A 21,909-nucleotide genomic window follows, 5' to 3' on the forward strand; every position below is an offset into this window, starting at 1 on the left:
AAATATTTGTATGAGCCAAGGGCAATTTGCTGCAATTTAGGAGCAACTGTGATGGTCAGGTTGAGAAGAGGTGACTATCAGCAGTGATTACAAAATTTGCTTGTCCTCAAAAGTCTTGTCAGTTGTTATCTGATGTTCCTCCATACTGATGACAGTTTGTAGAAACATGGAAGCATTAAAGGATTATTCCTTCCTCCCGTGTAAAGGGAGCAGTCATGGATTGGTTTTTCAAACAACTCCCAGCATGCCAAGCTTATGATTGGTCACACTGCCTTATATAATTAAAGTGGACCTACCACCGAGAGATGATGAAAGCTGCCACTGCTGAACTCATTCCAAAGAATGCTAATTGCCTGGATGTAAAGCTGACCTTTTGTTTTTAGTAGTTTCAGTGACACCTAAAACAAGCAAATGGCTAACTGCACAAGCTTTACCACAATTAGCCAAATATCTGAGCAGAATACTCATTGCAAATCCATAATTTATAAAGTATTGAAGGGAGAAGATCAGAACACCAACTAAGTAATCAACATTTTTTAGAAATAGATCAGAAATGGCAGCTTAGATGACTTCCATGTTTTGGTCTGCTTTAAACATCATATTAGAAAAGTATGGACATCCTTTCATAAAATAGTAGTAAGCCAAACACGTATTAGTATTGGCATTGCAAAAAAAAAAAAACAGACATCTGTATTGATTGTGCCCTCAAAATAACTTAGGGCCACCGATTCAATTCAGCATCCAATGGCTTGTGTGTACAAATCTTCATACTAAGAATCTGTTGCAAACAATGTCAAAATTTGCTGCATCACCTTAAAATACACCCCCTTACCCCATACAGTCAGCGTTGGAGTCACATGTCACGTCTCTGTAAATGAGAATAAAGTACATGCTAAATATGAAATGCATTACGTTTTCTTTCCAGTAGTGCCTGCCGTGAGTCATTCTAACCCTTGGCTTCCATCCTTTCATCCATTATTCACATGCGGGCCCTCGTGTTAGGTATCAGATGCAAGAACAAAGTGGATGATTACAATCACGTCACAGGGCAGCTCAGAAGGCAAAATACACATATTATACTCAAAAGAACAACAAACATTAAAGCAAAACGAAAAAAAAAATAACACAGAAGTCAACTAAGGTCTGAAAAGCCGTCAAGATACGGTTTTACCCATTAAGAAGCTAAATAAAGTGTTATCTGAAAAATGGTCTCAGGAACTGCTTGATACAGCTGGAATTCCTAAGCTCCCTAGGATACAGCTGCAAAACAAATCTACAATAATGTGATTTAAAAGCAAAAAAAAATTGTGGCGGGCTGAGAAAAGAAAAGCTTCCACATAACAGGAAATGTTAATCAGGATAGGGCGCGGGGATGTTAACCGCCAGGTTCAAATTTTAAAAAGAAACATTTTTCAAGTTACTTTTTAGACAATAGCATTGGCCTTGGCTGAGGAATGCAGCATTTCTGGGCTTATTTCATAACACAGCGGAAAGATCTGAGAATAACGGCTCAGGAACTAACATAATCACAAATCTGATTTTAGCAGCTTAGGACAACCATCAATATTGGCACATCACACCCCACTACAGTGTTTTCATACCAAAAACTAATTCTACTTTTCTGGTTTTATTGTTTAGAAAACGGGAAGACCTAGTTGGTATCTAAAACTTTTTGCAGCCAAAAACAAAAGGGTTCCACCACTAGTAAAGGATTGGTATTTTTTTGATTACCCCCTATGGCTCGATATTGGCAAATGCCAACTCTACTGTGAATTCTGGATTTAAAAGGCCTATTAAAAAAAGGTCCACCGACAAAACCATTTGCCAAGTAGGATCATATATAAGCAGATTGGGAAGCTTGTAGAGTCCTCTAGGTTAGCCAAGCGATGGGTGCCCATATTACTTTTTTGACACCTATAACAAGCTTACCCTCAGTTGCTCCCCTCTTCCTTCTCCATAAGTCAAATATGTATTTCTTCCCAGATTAATGTGCTTGTTGTACAAGAATCTTTTCAGCAAGCAGAACAGGTGGCCATCTAATGCCTAGGAGTGGCAACTGATTAAAGTTTGCGGTTTCGGGATTATATGGACAGCACGGTGGCATAGGGGTTAGCACTCTTGCCTATGCAGCACTCGGTCCCATGTTTAAATCCCGGCCAGGATCCCAGGCATGAAGTTTGCAGGTTCTCGCCGTGTTTGCATGGGTTTCCTCCGGGTACTCTGGTTTCCTCCCACATACCAAAAACATGAATTTAATTGGCTTCCCCCCAAAATTGACCTTAGACAACATGAATGACATATGACTATGGCAAGGACATGATTGTGACCCCCTTTGGGGGACAGTTAGTGTTATGACTATGGACTTTGTACAGCGCTGTGTAATATGATGGTGCTATATAAATACTGTCTAATATTATTAATAATGCTCAGTTGCACCACCGTGCAAGTTTATGTCCCATTACTAAGCAGGCACCCACAGAATTAGCCAGGGAAACATCTACTGTCTACTTGTTGACTGCTGCAGTAGTAATCATTTGGCATAGCCCATAGAAACAAAGCTATTGCTTTACCTTCAATAGTTATTGTGAACCAACGGAACTGAATATGGTTTTTATATGTTGATGCTGCCATTGCTAAGTTATTCCGGCCTAAAAAAAAAAATCCTCATTCACTCCTTAACACACATTCTTTTCATGTAAAAGAGCATCTGATATTAAATATGAAACAAAATAGGTGTACTTCTTTAATATCAACCAAACCATATTTTAATCTTCTGCTTTCCTTTCACACCAATAATAAGACCGAGAAGTGGTTCTTATTCTTGTATGACTTTGGTTCCCTTTCATAGGTGACCTCAATACTGTGAAATAATGAACACCGAGTATTTTATTCCCTGTGGCAGTATCATAATACAGTAGCCTAATTAGAAGCATACATGTCCTGAAATATGGGATTCTTTCGCATAGGGCCGAACACGCGGACCGGAAGACAACTCAGGAAATGGTGTTCCCACAAATCTGGATGGCCGGGTCAGCACAGAAAGAGCGTGTATAAGGTATAAAACTGATCTATCGCTCCATCCGTCACCACAAGGGCCCCTGGACGTGCTTTGAACACATCAAAAATTGGCTGCGGCTTTTTTTTTTCTTTTGAACGCCATCAAAAACAGAAGGATGAAACGGGAGCCAGGAATTATTGATTTCTTACTACATGAAATATGTTACTTGAAGGCTGAGTAACCCAGCCTGATCCTGTTTTATCAGGAGCCCAGTACTTGGTTCACACTCATAATTCAGCCCATTCTCTGTACTAGCAGACGTCTAGTATTTGCACAGTGTAAGCCAGACCATCACCAACACCACAGACATTCAAATTATAGCAATTTCGACAAGTTATTTGGACATTATGCATTTGGATCATCGTGCAAAACAACTCAAAAAGAAAATATCAAACCAGACAGAAGATGTTAACCGCTTGATTAGAGCCGACTCCCTTTTGTCAGGGCTATGATGGAAAATGGTAGCAAAACATGGCGGACTGATCACTGAAAAAAAGACCATTGACAGTGTTTGAACGTCGAATGTAAAAAATGTCCTTAGTTGAAGGATGAAATGACCAGTTTTTATAATCTGCTTTAAATAATTGCATTGATAAATGAACACACTCTGATTTATTAAATGTCGAAATTATATGTATCTTCAAGACAACAGAAGGCTTGCCATATAAACGAGATAGGTAAGGAAAACCTCTGTGGATTCTTTGCAGTGCCAAGATCTGCCACTGATTCTTCATAACTTGCCCAGTCGACTAAATTGGCACACCTACAGCCAATACATTTTTCTCCTTGGAAGAATGGAAGAACTTGAAAGAGCTAATAAAATCTCAAATGCCTAAACCCTCATCTAATCTTTGTTGGAAGTTACCGGACCAGGGCTCATTTGGCCTTTAATAGGCAGTCGTATGGAGCATACGTTTGACTGTCCTAGTTCAGGAGTAACCCTAGGAAATTTCCAAAAGTAATGTGGTGTAACCAAGAACAACCAGCCTTGGATTGGTTTTCAATAAACTGAATACTCTAAAATGCGGATCATTGATTGCCATAGCCAATGGTGGTTCCCATTTGTGTGATGGGTTAAGACCTCTTCTTGCCTGGCTCACATTCCCATGACAAATAAAGAGAAAAAACTATGGATACTTTCCAAATCTTAAAACAAGACCTGCAACATACAAGAACAGCCTAGTCTGATAATAGCAGACCAGTAGAACTGCGAGTTTGCAATCCATCTGACAGGGGTCCCACCGATGCTCACATTACGTAGGTTACCCCCAGACTGTAGGGTGGTCACATGTGGCTCACCAGACTCAGCTTCAACTATGTTCACACCACATGCAGCCGCTGCAGTATAATTAATGGGATGTTCAGATTTCACTTTTGAAGGCTCAAATGTCACTTTCACATGAATTGAGCCATAACTGTGGGTGACGTATTCAATTAACTAGTAAAACAAACAACTGTTCCAAGATCCTGCAAGATGAAGCGCCATACATTGCCTGAATTCCACTTGCAATTACAACAATTCAAAAACAGCAATGTAGGTGCCATTCTGCACAACCCAACACTTCGGGGGAACAAGACTTGCTATAAGAGCCTTTAAATATTGACAATAAACTGCAACAGTGCCTAAGTTTTAGCTTTATAAGTCAAACGCTGGTACTGCTTGAGCAGACACCAAATTAGCTTATTCAAATGGCAACAGAACTTAGATGAAACCCGCACTAAGAAAATACAGGAATGCCATTACTGGCTTCCGTTCATTGCCTGGCTGTCCCTAGCGTCAGTTTTTTTCTGCGGAATTGCCCTAGAAAACTCATAATAGCAAACAAATGAAGACAATGGCTTAGCTGGACAGCCAGGAAATAAGTATTTTACAAATGGAAGCCAGCAATAAGTTTTCTTTACAGTCCATGCAGAGATCTTTCTGCAGATTGGTGAATAATAATGGTTATTTAAGGATCATTCCTTCGACTTATCTTTTCATTTTCTCATTTCCTGAGCAATAGACGTGTCATGCTTAGTTATTGTAAAATTAGCCACAGCAACAATGCAAAGTTTTATTGTGACTTGCTCTGCATCCTGATGCCATCAAGAAAATGTACAATGTCATCACAGAGACAATAATGTTTTGCAGCAGATTCGTTTTCATGGTTGCCATCACACAAGCACAGTTAAATATATTCTACATCCAAAGCCCACTCATCTGAGCCACCATCCAGACTGGAAATCCGAGACAGCAAATGAATTTCTAATATGTAATCTCCAAATGCAAACATTCCCAAGTCACTTTTTCCAAAGCAAGCTGTCCAAATGAGACTTTCTTTGTCTTGCACTTTTTCCTAAAAGCGGTAAAGTTTGTGTAAAAGCCTCAAATGTGAAGAATTCCAACACAAACATCTGCAGTATCTGTTCTATTTGGGATGGACAGGGATCTGCAGGAAGAGAAGCAGCCGCCTGTTCGCTACCCCCATTCAGGGTTCATGCATCCCCCAGTCCCAGCAAAAGCCAGCCACTTTCACATGGACATGCTGTATTCTCTTACCTCTCCTTCCTCCAGCCATGGTGTCAGATATGCAGCGGAGTACACCCTCCTCCAGGAAAAGCACCAGGAATGGGCTGCAGATTCACGCACAGATGGTTAGGGGACACAGATAGGAGCGCAGAAGACTTTTGGCTCAGGGTTCTTGTTAAACTGATCAAGTTTGAAAATGCTGCTCTCCTCCCCTCCCTGTGCTGGCTGCCTCCCACCCCCATCCTCTTGTCAGGACCTTCCCCGCCTCCCAGCTGTATATCCTCCAGCCTACTGACTCAATCTGTCCCCATATTGGCCTCAGAGAAGAGACACTATGGACAGGTTACACACAATAGTCAGCGACCACCAACATACTGCACACATGTATCCTATGTACCTTGCAGGGCTATGATCTGCCGAAAAGCGTTGGAATACCACTCTGGGCTCAATACCTTTAACACTTATGGCTAGCTATAACTTATTCATATTGGTGTAAAATGTTTTGTACTCAGATACAATTAGCTGAAAACAAAGACTGAAATGTGTATGTATTATAGGAAGTCTGTATTTTTCCCATGATCAGCAAAGTAACAGGTTCACTGCAAAACCAGTATCATAAGCGGCTTGTATCTACCTCTCCTACAGACAGGAACCAAATGCCAAAAAAACACTGTGCAAGTAACTAAACTTATACAAAATTTCTTCTTCTAACCCTGTATTTTAGTGCTGAGCCCTGCAATAAGGTAAGAGGTCAGAGAAATACACTACAGTGTGTTTCTTTTAATATTAATAATAATATTACACAGTATTTACATAGCGCCAACATTTTATGCAGCCCTTTACAAAGTCCATAGTCATGTCACTAACGGTCCCTGAAAGAGGCTCACAATCTAAGCCAATTAACCTAATTGCATGTTTTTGGAAACCGGAGTACCCAGGGGAAACCTACAAAGGGAGAACCTGCAAACTTCATGCAGATAGTGTTCTGGCCCAGATTCGAACCTGGAACCCAGCGCTTCAAAGGCCAGAGTGCTAACCACTGAGCCACTGTGCTGCCCATTTTGCAACAAATACTAAAACTACTGTATCACCAAAAGGCAAATATATTTGGGTCAGCATTCATTATTACAATGCAGAAAAATGTATGACCATGTACCAGTATTCCGTCCTTGTAATATATTAATTTTGTGTTTTTATGTGTAGTTGACACGCACACAAGAATAGGGTTAGGCATACTACTGAATCATCTGTTGCTGTCAGCAAGTGTAAAATCCCAGCACAAAAGGATATCCCTTTCCAGGGTGTTTAAAAGTGCTAACATCAGGCTCTGTGCACAGCAGGGGAGGTGGAAATGTATGGGTTTAGCATTGCCTTACTGTGACACATTGTTAATGCACTCATCACAACAATGTACACTATGCACACAAACAGTCCCTCTGCCTCACTGGAACAATGAGCCTTGTGTGGTTCACATAAACCAGATATTAACTTTCCAGTACATCAAGAAGAACAGATGGAAACTAGTTATGTGTGCTGTGGGTAGTAGTCAGAATATGAAAAATAGTGAAACTTTCTTATTATAAACGAAGGAGCTTTAGGGTTTCAAACTTTGTATCACTTTATATTTTGAAATAGCAAATATAAGATATAACTGTTAAATTAACTTTGTCTTCTCTACATGTTGAAAAGCCAATGAAAATTGAAAGCATGTGCTGAGAATCAATCCCAACAAATACAATTGTTAAGAATTATCCAAAAGTGGATTAGCAGGCTTCATTTTAATGGAAGAAAAGCATATCTGGGTAGATTGTCCTTTTAATAACATGCTACCCTGTCTAGGTCAGCCTTTTGGCCCCCCCATACAGTTGATAGTCATTGTCTCAACCTGAAGCGGTTTGTCCTTTTTGGTGTTGTGCACTCCCTGATCTTGGTAACCATCTGTTTTTTCTGGATTGATTTCATCTTTTTTGGATGTGGAAAACCAAACCATATCTAGATGTAACTAAAAGTGAACTCCAGTTTTCTCCGAAAACTTTACCTTGCAGTAGTGTTCCGCATTCAATTCATATATATTAGCCTAGATGACATGAAGACATACCCCAATCCTCGCTTGCCAGTAGCTGGTTCTAGGAAGCCATGCAGGGCTATCTTGACCATGGAATTGTTCTGCATGTTGCCATCCATACAGCATACCTCCAACAGTCCTGAATTTAGCACGGCAATTAACATTCAGGATAAGATTCTAGAAACCTCAGGAACCCAGGATGAAGTCAGCTGTGCTGCGTCAGCCATACAATAATTGGGCAAAAGGACTGTCTCCTCTACGTAATGTTACCCATGATAACAGAGGTAGCAGCTGCACTCTACCTCCTAAACTCATCCTAGATGAAGTCAATATGTGGGTGGCGTTCTTGTGTACTTGTTTATTGCAGTCTCTCTGCTGCAGGTATGTGATACTTTGGGTGGGATGTCGTAACCCAGATACAGGTCTACAAGCTTGAGGAAGAAACCACAGCATACAGCAAGAAACAAGGGGTTATAAAATATAAAATACCTGCAGCAGTAAAGTGGCAGCACCTCAACACCGAAAAGGTAAGTACGAAATATCTTCTATTCAAGGCATGGCTTATTTTACTTCTAAACCCTTGAATTGCCATTTCAAAGTCCTTTGACTGGGGGCTCTGTGTAAAACCTTTTCTTTATTTTGAATAAGTTTTCTCACCAATGCCAGGGTATGTTTTTCTGCCACAGACTACTGGCACTGTGAGGGACATATACTTCTGACCTGTGTGATGTGTTGTACATTGAAAATGCATTGACTCCAAACATACTGCAAAGACTGCAGTAGACAACACATGCATTCCCTTGCAGTACTTTGGGGGGAATAAAGTTAGGAGTCATCTTCATTGACTTTGCTCTCGCAATGTTTTCCTCATGCACCAAAATATATTGAAATACTTCTGCTCCCAGGATGCAAAAAAACACCTTTGTGTCCTCATGTACTATGCGGGATTGATGGTCCTGCATTGCAAGTTATGATTTGAAAAGCATCTATGGGCAGCCAATAGAGAGGAGGAAGGTCTAAAAAAGTTAGACATTTCATCTTCTGTATCACCCCCTAGACAAAACAAGCAATTGATGTTAAAAGCAGAACCAAACTCGGTTGGGTGGTTAGCTTCTGTCATTATCAGCCACTATGACCTGCATAATTGCTCATAAAGACTCACCGGATTGCAGGTGTTCTGCAGCAATCCAAACCTTGGACCTGCCAGTGCTGTATCCTTTGAAAGTTCTAATGTTGTTGTCTTCTCCTCCTCCAGTGTGTTTGTTTGTACCTGTCTGTCATTTGCAACCCGTATTTAATGTACAACATTGCGTAATATGTCAGGACTATATAAAGACGGTTTATTATTATTAATAATGTTCACAACTGACTCAATGGTGGACCTTCCAGGTCTTCAACCATTTAACAGCCACTGATGATGTAAGTACTGTGTGATGCCACATAGAGCTTTGAGTTCTACACTGCAGTGACACTAAGAATGGCGACAGTACAGACAGACTCTTTTTAGGACAAGCATGTGAGGGTGGGGATAGGAGGGGTGGTAATTGGGCACAGCAGGGTGCATTTTACCCACTGATGGAGTTCAGCTTTAATAAATACTGGGAAAGAAAAATTGCAAATTGCAGAAGCCTACTCAGAATCTTCCAACACCCTGTATTTTTTAACTTTTAATCTGATTGATCGTTATGCAAATTGTCATTATGGACGATGAGCAGATAGATATTCATAACAAAATCACCCTAATAAACCTAAAATAAAAATAGATACACTTCCAATTACTGGAAAACAGCAGCTTTTCATAAAACATAACTCTACATATCACGCAGGTAGAATATAAATATAGATAGTCTATATGTACTAGTACAACAGACAAGGCCAGGAATCTTCACGCAAAAAACATTCTGTTTTGCTACCCTGCAGACTAATGGAAAAATAAAACAGAGTAATTAAAATTATTAAAATAACTATTCCCATTAAGTAATATTTTCTAACTTGTCCTAAATGGAACATCTCCTGGTTAACACCAAATTTACATTACAAATTCCTATTGTCTGCTTCACTTTTCAAAATGGTCCTTAAAAACATAAGTGCGGAGTAAATGCTTATCATTACATATGGCAGTAATTACCCATCATGCCAGGATGTGTTATTATCTAATCTTCAGCACTCGCTGGAGCTGTCACTTCACCACATTGCACTCCATGCATTATTCATGTGGCCTAAAATGCAGACAAGTCTAATATATCCCTTAAACACATGTATCTAATATTAAAACCATTCAAGCGTAGAGCTGGGTCTGCAGAATCAATATTTAAAGTGCTGTTAAATATATTAAAATTCAGATAATAAGAAACATTAAAGATATTTTTGCTTTGTGCATTTTTTCTATAAGCATCATCAATATAAAATATTTTTATTATTTGTGTCGCACAAACATGAACTGCAATCCGGTGTTTGGGAATTCAAGTAATTTCTGAACCAAAAAACAAAAATATAGTTTAGTTTACCAGTCCTTAGATGTAGTAGTTTTTTTTGGTTGGCTACCTTCTATATTTTTCACCTAGTAAAGCGAGACACTTAAGCTGCGTACACACTTGCAATTTTTGTCGTTGGAAAGGATCTTTCACGATCCTTTCCAACGACAAGGGAGTGCACGATGCATGAACGGTGCTGTACATACAGCACCGTTCATGCTCTATGGAGAGGGGAGGGGGAGAGCGACGGAGCGGCACCCTGCTGTGCGCTCTCCCCTTCCCTTTCATTAGGAACGGCTGTCGTCCATCGTCCGTGGATCCGGCAGGTCGGTCGTCCGGACGATGGACGACACCGACTGTACACACGGCAGATTTTCGCCCGATAATTGGCCGATGCCGATTATCGGGCGATAAAAATCTGCCGTGTGTACGTAGCTTTACTGTACCTTCATATTTACACTCATTTCTCCATTCTGTCTATGGGGGACTGCCATGGTCCATTACATGTTGAGTTGATGGGACTGATAGTTTAGTAGATAACATGGTTTGCCATTAATGGTCAAATTGCAGTTTGCATGACACTAGGACAGTGGCTCACCTAACTTCTTATAATATAGATGTTTCTTTAAGCGTCAACAAATTACACAGTGCTGTAGATTAATATAGAATTTTGCGCTTAACTGCAAGCCACATCACACTATGCACACAATGCAATAACACATGTCCATTTAGGCAACTTTATGGTAAGACAGCTTTTTCAATTCTAATGGACTGGAAGTCTACTTTACCACTTAGAAAAATGGACACTCAGTAATTATTAGTTCTTAAGAGCATGTTGTTCACATTTGTGTTGCACTCTGTTAACGTTTTTTTTTTTTTTTTTCACAAACATGCAACACAAACGTGTAAATGGGTCCTCCAAAACCAGTTCAGATTTTCTTCCCAGTTTGCAAAATTAGCCTTTTGACCTTATGCAATGGAAAATGGTTGCAGCAGTGGCACGGGAGTAAACGGCATTTATAATTGTGTGTTGTACAATATAGTTTTAACAGTTTATTCTGATTTAAGTCAGTCCAAGCTTTCAACCAACATTTTTGGTCTACGGTCTGAAAACCATTCAACCCCACTTCCCTGCCCCCACTTTTCTCTGCTGTCAAGTGTGCACTCTTGATAGTTAGCATAACAAAGCATTATGGGCCTTCCGGGTCAGATTTGAATACCACTAGAAAGGCGGAGGAAGCATCAGCTGCGACACCGCAAATACAGGGAAATTATTCCTATAATCAAATTGCTTTAGTAAAGTTACTTTGGATAAGATGAGGAATGTACAAAATAGGGTTAAACATACAGCTTTCATTTAATCCTCTAAATCTGAAAAATACAGGCCGTGTTTAGTAGAGCCTAGCACCAACCTTCAGATCTCATATCCGGACCCTCAGAAGTGTCCAGCACAGGAGTTGCTCATTATCTTGCAGGTTTATAAAAAGCACACTTGGCACTTGTAGCTATGTGTGGGCTGCAAGGATATAGAGCTACAACCAAAATACTACAGACTGGAAGAAGGGAGTGGAAGGAGTCATGGAATTCCAATATGAAGTCCAACGTAATTAGTGAGAAACAAGTAAGAAGAAGGAGGCTCTAACATAAATAATCATTTAGATGTTAAACATGGAAGGAGAGAACTGTACTCTTCTAGTTTCCTGAGAAATAATAAATATATTCATATGTAATGTAGGATTTCATACCCCCCATATGCTCAGATCTTTATCCTGGCATTATGTCTGTGAATCTGGCCATCCTGCGTAATACATTTCGGGTTGCAGGACATTGGTGATTCCTGCTCAATGACATGAATTGTGTTAAGGAGGCAAATTTTTATTTGAAGTGACTTCAAAACTCACAACTCAGCAGTGGTGTGGTGCAACACACTTTTCATTAACAATCATTTTTATTGGGGAATAGTAGCAAAAAATCAAACACAAAAAGTAGTGGGGAGGGAGGGAAAGTCTGTGCCTGAAGCCTACAGATCCTCCAGAATACTACTGAAAACAGAAAACAAAATAACTACTAAAGCCAGCAAGCTCTTGGAGGGCAGTGGAGCCCCGGAGAATAGGATGACTATAAACAATCCAGGGGTCCCACTTGTCCAAAAACCAGTCGAGGGTGTCAGTCAAAATGCTGGTCAGGTCCTCATAAACCAGAGGTCGGCAAACTCCGGCCTTTAGGCCAAATACAGCCTAGCCGGTAGTCCGTTCTGGCCGAACGCCCCCTGGCCGATCCGGCCTAATGCCAGGCCAGGGGTGTTAGGAACTACCAGAGCCGCTGGAGCTCCGGTGCCGCCTCCTTGCTGTGGCTCCTCTATTTATCGCGGCCAGCAATATTACTTCCGCGGCTGTGGGAAATAGGGGACTCTCCCTGAAGGGAAATCCCTCTCCTCCGCAAATGCATATGGAAGAGGGGGGCTTCACTTCAAGGGGCGTTCCCTGGTACTGGGCAGAGACATTAGGGTGGAGAGTCCGGCCTAGTGTGCTCCCGCCCTCCCTTGAAATGGCCATAAAAGATTGCCGACACCAGTCATAAGCCATAAATACATCCAGTCCAGACTTAACTTCACTGAAGGCCACTCTCACAGTCCTCCAAGCCCTGGCTATTGCTGCAACAGACTTTTAATGGCAAGGTTTCTGTGGGATGTAGTAACACACCAAAGAGGAAGTTTCCCCTTATTGAACAATGTCACTTTTTAAACAAAAAAATCAATGTTTTTCTGGGTATCTAGAATAATTAAACAGACTCATTGTCATGCTTTTCCAGAGGAAATATACATGTTTTGCTTTCATAAAGTCTGGTTCAAGAAAAACTGTACTGTATGATACAAAAAGGCAAAAGGATTCTCCGGAAGAGGCTGGTTGCCGATATCATGCTTGGAGCTGCAGACTTCACATAGTGCTCACTAGTTCAAGGATACTGAAGCCAGACGCAGCCAAGCAGCTAGCATTTTCAGAAGGAAAAAGTCAACTACAGCATGTATGGTAAAGGATTCTTCCAAGACTTCAGTTTCCATTGTCTTCTTTACAAAAGGACAATTTAAGCAGAGTGAAGGAAAAATTTATGTTTGTCCATAGTGTCCTATGGTCCCAGTGTGAAAAACGGCGATTTGTTCTCCAAAAGATATCACAGATAAACAACAGCTTACCTTACCAAGAAGTACCATAGACAGGTAAATATCCCCCAGAGAATGAAGAACATGGGGGAAAGCCATCTGTGCAAGTAAATCTGTCACCAAAACTTCCCATAATAATAGGTCATCTAAGTAAGGTGCTTGACAATGATCAAAGCCACCCACATCATGACCCTCCAACATGCTGTAAAAATCATCTGTACAATATAGAGCATCTCAAATACCAAAACCAATAAAAGGGAAGACTTGTGATCATCGGCCTGGATGTGCACACAGAACCATCTACTCCATGAAGGGACACTGGCTTAAAGTGCATCATGATGATTGGCGTAAATAGTAAAAGACCTAAACTCTCAGCTGACTCAACTGGCTCCTCTAGGAAAGATTTAGGGAAAACTGAGGGATAGGGAGTGCTTGTCTTTCATCAGTTATGGCAGCAAGCCTTACCCAACAGCCCAATGAAATAGAAGCATTCAAAACGGATACCTTCATACTTACTAAAGCATGTTTTACCAAGTTCAATTTCAAGGTCACAGGCACTGGTAAAGAAAGAGGGTCAACAGGAATATATATATATATATATATATATATATATATATATATATATATATATATATATAGTAGTCATATGCACACAGACCTATGAATATTCACTTTTTTAACTGTAAACCGGCCAAATCAAGTTTCTAAGCATTCTCAGATGATTTGTGAAGAATTATCAACCCCTAAACTGTGTTGCAATACCCTGGCTTCCAGTTTCCCATTATTATCTGAAGAATAACGAGGCTTGCCAGTGAATTAGCGAAAAAGTTATACTGTAGCAGACACAAGTGTGCCTCCAAATGTTTTCTCAGGGCTGCGAGCCACAGGGTTTTTTTGCAGATGTAGCAGCAGCGCCGCTTTCCATTCATTGGGGAGGTGACTTCAAAGCATGGCTAGGCCGATCGTGTTGTGTTTATTGTTAGCTCCTTGGAGACAATGAAGATTTCCCAGGCTCTGCACAGCTGAAAGGAAAGATTTCTCTTCCAACCAGCACCAAATAATCACTGCTATTCTTCTCTCCCATTTTCAATTTAGAGACTGCTGAGAAACTGAAAGCAGATGAAGGAAAGGGGGCCTGGCAGCCTAAAACCCAGGTTTATGTGACCATTCTGGGCATTCAGGCTCAACATTTTGGTTCACATGAAAGATTTCTACCCCCTTCCCCCAGAACCCTCTCAGCACCGTATAATAGACCATAATATTGGAAGCAGTTGAAGTTAATCTGTTCACGATACCACGTTTGCCTAAACCAGATATTCCGGAACTTATACAAAATTTCACTAGGGCCTAACTACACATTTGAATAGGGTGATAATAGAACATACAATGTCACCAGTATTTATTATGGGGGATGTAAACTATGGATTATCTGGAATGATCTAGGCTTGAAGTACACTAAACCCAATCACTAAAAATTCAGATATAGGCTTCAATATATTGATGACAACTCTGAGGTTGTTCTCAATCTTCCTAAAACTGCAGCATTCATTACAATAGTACCGGATGATCCTATTATCAGTTCCTGTTCTTGTCTTGTGTTCCTGCTTTATCACAATGTTACAAGTGTTCCTGGCACACACAACACAGGTATGGTCTATTATATTTTTACCATCCAGAATCCCACCCTTAGAGAGGCAAAGCAGTGGCAGCAAACATTCTGCAGAAAATCAGAAGCACTGAGCTGCAACAAAAAATAAAAAAGGTGATTTTGGAAAAATAAAATGTTTAATACACCAAACTAAAGATTATCCAGGTATAATGTACACCCACCTCAATAATTACTGGGCAAAGAAAGGAAGTAACTCTGCCTGGCTGCTATGCATTTCTGCATGTCATCTGTCATCACTATTCACACGCATTAAAATAACCTTGTAAAGCAACTGCGTACACTTCCCATTACCAGAAAACAGCACCGTTTCATAAACCACAATCAACTCCTACATATTGCTCGGGATAAGACTACAATCAACTCCTACATATTGTGCGGGATAAGACTACAATCAACTCCTACATATAGTGCGGGATAAGACTACAATCAACTCCTACATATTGTGCGGGATAAGAGTACGTGTACCAAAACACAACAGACAGTAAACATGGCAAACATATTTAACCAATTAACAATTTTCTGTTTTCCCGATCCGGAGCAGTAATCTGTGACCAATGCTGGAGCGAGTGCATGTAGACACCAAGTGACTGAAAGAGATCAATAGGATGCACAAAATGTTTCTGGGAAATAAAAACATGGCAATAGTGTATTGTATGCAATAATTTATAAAATTGTTATTCAGGTAGGGTCAACTTCTACTGTAATTCATGAAGTCAGGGCCTCCTCTCCTCCTGTATTACTGTCTGTATTAGTCTGTCATTTGCAACCCCTATTTAATGTACAGCGCTGCATAATATGTTGGCGCTATATAAAGCCTGTTAAATAATAATATTAATAATAAAAGGGCAACAACAACTACCTATGCTATGCTTTATAAAGATAAATGACGTAGAAATAAGCATAGAGGATCATTTGAGCTTAAGGTAGACTTTATCAAGCAAATATCTAGGATATGACACCACCTCCCACAGTACTCATTGCTATTAGCCTGCCATTACTACTGGAGGAAAGATTTCTGTTTGCACACTGAAAATCATGGTTTCGGTTCAGACCTGCAGTGGGATCAAGCAATCCAGCATGGTTGGCACCTTGCAACTCACACAAAGTATGTTTTTTAAAGAAGCAGCAACTGTAGATTAGACGGAGCAGTGGTTCCTTGGCATGAGAAAGTGGTAACGGTTCCATAACCCCACTGCCAGTCAGCTTAAAAACTAAAGAGCCTTGTATACATTTCAAGACCAAAGCACAAAAACCACCAGTCTCACATACCTACAAAGTAAGAAAATAAAACTCACCAACCGCACTGCCCGTGTCTCTGATTTAGAGATAATCTTGCTAAAGATCTTCTGCATTTAACACTTCTAAAGTGTTGGATGTCAGGGCCCCCTACTGCTTTCTTTGGTTCCGTCCACTGACCACTACAGAACACAATGGTGATGGAATCAACCATGGCACACAAAGAGGGGGTCAGATATCTGACAATCCCTAAAGTGTGCTGGACAAGGAATATTTCAAACACATTATCTATTTAATACAGAGGAGTTTGTCAAGGTTGGCAGACAAACTGGTAATAGTGACAGTCATTTCTAGTTTCTGTTCTAATTCTGTCCCGGTATGACATTTTCTGTTTTAACTTTAAATACACATCTGCTGTTTACATCAGGACATTGTAGGGTATAAGTTGGATAATGTAGTTTCATATTTTTATATGTCAGCAGAGAAAAGGAGGTCATAAGACGGGCAGACCCTGAGCTGTGAATTTAAAGTCACGGTACAGGTGTCAGTCGGGGGGGATTTAATCCAGCCTTGGATATTTACCAGCTCCAAATGTTTCCAAACGATGTCACCATTTCCAAGAAACTATGAGACATTTACTGTACAAAGTGTACCTCAAAGCAATGTACCAGCATGAACACCAATCAAGCTAGGCAACAAAAATACAGATGCTTGGTTAAAGCAGAACTCCAAGCAAAACTTATTTTATCTTGAATAGAATGAGAAGGGTTAGAATGTTTGTCATATGGTAACTGTAATCATGATACTTTCTGGATAGATTTATTATTGCTTCCTGTCTAAGAGGCAACAAAATCACAAGCACATAAAGGGGGGAAAATCACTGTCTAGTGGTCATACATTTTATAACATCTCATTCAGATCTATCAAAACTCTGAAGTCTAAGTCTGCCAAAGGAATGTATTAAATTTGTATCTGGCACGACAAATTCTTGAACTACTAGTTGTTATATCAAAACGAAATATTAGAGACTGAAATATGTAAAATCAACATAAAACATACAAAACAGCAAGAAAAACCTTGAAAAGTTGGTAGGCTCTTTGAGTTGATGATAATAGATCGGCCATTTGATGGGGTCTACATAATGTTGGCCTCAACACAGAACCAGCAACATGACATGACAAGGGGTGTATTCCTCCCACCCCTGTAGGGGGGTAATTTTTTTCCCTTGATTACCAAGACAGACTTCAAGAAGATGGGTTCTTCTTCCCACTGACCCTTGATTAATTTTGTAAGGGTTCCCTAGGACCTGCAAAAGGTTAAGAAAGGCTGGAGCGGAAGACCAAAAACTTCCATAAGTATTTTACTGCTGCACCCAAAAGCAGGGGCTAAACTTTAAAGAGTACCTAAAGTCTATTTCATCCAAATAACCTCAACTGCTAATATCTCTCCACTTACACACCTTAATGACATAAAATGTTTAACTCTGGGGATTAACAACATTGTGTGTGTTAACAACATCAGTGCAGTGATCTGTTGAGCTCTGTGAATAATCGAGTTATTACAGTACATATAGCATTGTTGTGCTATGAATGTATACTATGTCTGTGCTTTGAAAATGTAACGCTCCAGTTATTTACTTCTCCTATCTACAGGGTTTAGGATCTTTAGCGGCACAGCTCCTACGCGCCATACCTTCTTCACAGGCTAATTTACCTATTATCTCTACATACATTGGAAAATAGTAACAAAGACAAGATAAGAACAGCATCACATTAAAAGCTCCTTAGGACATTGTTGAGGGAATGATATTTTATTCTATCCTGGAGCTGAAAGCTAGGTACACACGTGCAATGATTGTCGTTGGAAAATGAACGACTAACGATTATGCACGATTATTTTGAATGATCATATTGTGCAAAATTCTGTACATGCTTTAAGAATACGATCATTCAAATATAATCCACTAATAATGAACACACGCCAGATACGTTCGTTTGACGATGGAGGAAGTGACATGAAAAGGAGAAAGTGTACTGCAGAACCATCCACGATCACTGAATGACCGTACACACAATAGATTGCCAACAACTGTTGCCCAATCATATACGCCGGGACGGTCGTTTGTTTGCAGCGACAATCTTCATTCCTCGGCATCGTTGTGCACTTTTTTTGTTAATGATTCTCGGACTAACGGTTGTTCGTTTCCAATGATAATTATTGCACGTGTGTACGCAGCTTTAGGAGCTCTAAAAGATGATATCAGAAAGCACCGACACAAGGCAAATGGTGGAAAAACACAGATTGGTTTCTGACTGTGTATTCACCTTAACAGCCCACTGATGGTGATCACGTGTTCAATAACAAATTACTATAGGAAACCCTTCTTTTAATTGACATCTATTGCAGCCTTCCTGATAAGGTGTCAAGTGATTTTACTAGTTTCTATTGCACTTAACATCCATATGTCTGGCACAGCAGGAAAATGGGCACTTCGGCAGAGCCAGCAATGAACTGTGGGAAAATAAGCACTCACAAAAGTCTCAGTATATATTGAGCAGTACCATTTATTGTATGTTTACAAAAAATGGTGACATAAACCATCTCTCTCCTATAAATAGCATATATTTTTCCCTGCAAGGCACTTCAGACACAATGCACACTCTGACAGATCCCAGCTCTCAGGATATTGCTTCAAAGTCTGATTTTTTTGGCAAGTAGAGGATATGTAAGTATACAAAATATGAGCCCTCTCCATATGTTTTCAGACTCTATTAGTACTGCCGAAGTCAGCTTTGTTTTGCTGCGATTAGCGGACACTTTCATCATTCTGTATTCTGCCAAGTCTGCTTTATGAAGGCACTTTCCATGCACAGGCTGTCATTCATCAAATGTTAGCAGTACTAAGTCACTCCGGGGCGCTCTATTTATACACACACTCTGCCATAATGCAGCATAGTCATAACACAAGCCAGAGGACCCAGACCTTCAGGTACTTGTTACCCCAGCAGCTTTCCCATAACTGCTTTATATAAATATACTAAACCATTTCCTGGAAATAGATTATCAGCGGTTTATAGACCCCAAGACGGTTTCCAAAACTTGCTACAAACAGATGAATAATACAGAAGATAACGATTGTATAAGTGATGAAAGAAGAAGAAATCGACGTTGGAAAAACGCAGTAGTGCACACTACAGTAACCAATGTCAGACTAATAAAAAATAACTTTCAGGAGCCCATAAATACCTGGATATCTGCAGGTGATGTATCCATGTAATGAATTGCCTTGGTCAGGTAAAATTCCATAACAAACGTGGAATTTCAAGAATCTCTTTAATAATAGAAGCCTGCTGAAAACAATTAGCTTTCTACTTTTTTTCCAAGAAAAAAAGGAAACCGTCATTTTATGAAGTTTCTGCACAACCACAAAAAGAGATGCTTGGATCATGGTAGGTTTTACATTTTCCAGCATTCTTAGCATTGACAGGAAAGGCTACACATAATATTTTGATCGGTAATAGTGCATGTCCGGCAAAACAAACCTCCATGACAATAATTTGATGATAGTTACAAACCTGGTCTAATGGGTGGAAATGTGTGTCCAGGTATAGAGAAATGTTTTTTTGCAGGATTTCTAACTAGGACCATTTGAACTGGTTTTCATTGTAAGTACATTAGGTGGTTCCTGGTCATTTTTTAGAACAGCCATTCCGAACCAGGGCTCTGTGAAAGGCCAGGTTTCTTTCAGAGGTTGCTAGGGATTCATTAAGTAGCGGAGTGACCTGCCATCTGATGGTGCCTACCTGGTTCTGGATCCAAGGGCACTTGTATGACATACATAATATTTCTAACAACGGTGGTGTTCTGATCCCCATTGTAAGGGGATCTGACCCCACATTGGTTTTATAATGGGTTCCTCTTAGAAAATTAGCTTAAAGAGTAAAAAGATTACAAAAAGCTGATTTAAGGCCACAATATACCTTTGCCCCAGATGCACACACCTATAGAAGCTATTACGGTACTGGCCCCCATAAATATATTACGGCAGAATGGCGAGACTACCTACTCAACTAAAAACAAACAAAAAAAAAAAAAAAACATTTCTGCCCTATTCGCACTGTACAAATGTACAGATTGATACCCTAATGCTAACCAATAACCACCTTATAGAAATTATGCAGAAGTTAAAAAACATTCATAGAAAATAAATTATGCATATTTAGTGACAAATACTCAAAGATTCCAGTATGAAGATGCAATTCTCTCCATTTATAGCCATTTTTGAATAAAGTATTTTATCACTGGGATGGCTTTTGGTCCTGCAAAACTGTATCAAGCCAAGATACAAGATAGTTCAGAGGATATTGACTTTTGGTCAGTTTCTTTTTTATTGGAACAGCACCACAGATATCTGCAACTAACAATCATGAATGCCAGTAAGAGATGCAAGTGCATGTTTATGTGACAACTGTTTGTTCATTCCCAAACCATCCAGCTACCCAATATCCATAGAAATGGCAACACCTACTACACCTGACACAGAAACCTATACGATATCCTAAATCTACCATTTGGGAGAGCTAACTCCCCTATAGCTAGTGGGGTACAAAAAAAAAGTCTCAAAGCCCTCACACTCAATTTAGAAAATGTCTCCATAATTGATTTGTTATCCATACAGCAAATTGTGGATTACTATGTAGTGCATAAAATAAGCAGATGTAAATCTATAGTTCTATGTTATTACCAGCTAAAAAGATAATCAGTACAGTCTGTCCTGAAACCAGATAGGTATTCATACATTAAACAGAACAATAAAGCTTTCGCAGTCCTACCCCCAAACACCAGGTCAGGGAAAACGGAACACTTAAGTGTTCTTTGACGCTTCAGTTGTCCCATTAGTGTCTGCTGGAAATTTACACCAAGCAAGTTATCAAATAACCAGACGCTGAATAAAAATCTACCAGCCATGACAGACACCAACGTATGCATACTTATTCAGTAGACAAATACAACAGCTCCAGTGAATAAAGATTTAAAAGTGATTGGGTGGTTAGAGATGGTTGGAAAATGAAAAGCATGGTTGTAGTATAAAATGAGTTGCATTCGCCAACATCCTATGGCCTTGCCAAGATTTACTAGTACAGTGGTACCTCGGTATAAGTCTGCTTTGGAATAAGTCCAACTTGGTATAAGTCCTGTTTGGACACGAAAAATTTTGCTTGGTATACAACCTTTGTGCTAGAACTTGTATGGGTCAAAATGAGTCATAACACCGCGCGCTACCCTTATTTACCTCTCTCGAGACAAAGCCACGACTGCCCACGAGTGTCAGTACGCCAGTTGCTAGCATTCAGTGAACAACCCGCGCTATAACTCTCTGTGAATTACATCTCCTCCTCTCTTCTCAGCACCATCCTAGTAGGCACTCGACTCTTCTCAGCAAGGTAAAGTGGGGTTCCATTTTAATTTATCTAATCTAATTGCTTTTGTATTTATGTATTTTAGTATTAAGCAGTGTTTAAATTCATCTATACAGCCCCATCAATGTATAATATGCCAATAACAATAGAATTTTGTTTTCATGGAAACGGAAAAATCGTTTTCCTTTTATTTCCTATGGGAAAAATTTTTTTGGTATAAGTCCTGTTTGGTGTAAGTCCAAGGATCTGGAACGGATTAAGGTCTTATATGAAGGTACCACTGTATTTGAAACTACAGTGTTCAACACAATTTTTTAT

The 21,909-nt window shown here is 39.8% G+C and overlaps 1 protein-coding gene across 2 annotated transcripts in view; it reads right to left on the reverse strand.

Annotated features, from left to right (window-relative positions):
* The window catches only part of LZTS2 (leucine zipper tumor suppressor 2), a 97,251-nt gene that overhangs the window by 23,299 nt on the left and 52,043 nt on the right, over positions 1-21,909 (reverse strand). The window contains exon 1 of one of the 2 annotated variants that reach the window (XM_072423821.1): positions 5,598-5,750. The exons of the other annotated variant lie outside the window; for it this stretch is intronic. The gene's annotated coding sequence lies outside the window, so the exon portion shown is untranslated. Of the gene's footprint in view, positions 1-5,597; positions 5,751-21,909 lie in introns of those variants that run through there. 2 annotated transcript variants of the gene reach the window in all.

This window comes from Pyxicephalus adspersus, chromosome 10, assembly GCF_032062135.1.
Source record: "Pyxicephalus adspersus chromosome 10, UCB_Pads_2.0, whole genome shotgun sequence".
Classification (NCBI taxonomy): Eukaryota; Metazoa; Chordata; class Amphibia; order Anura; family Pyxicephalidae; genus Pyxicephalus; species Pyxicephalus adspersus.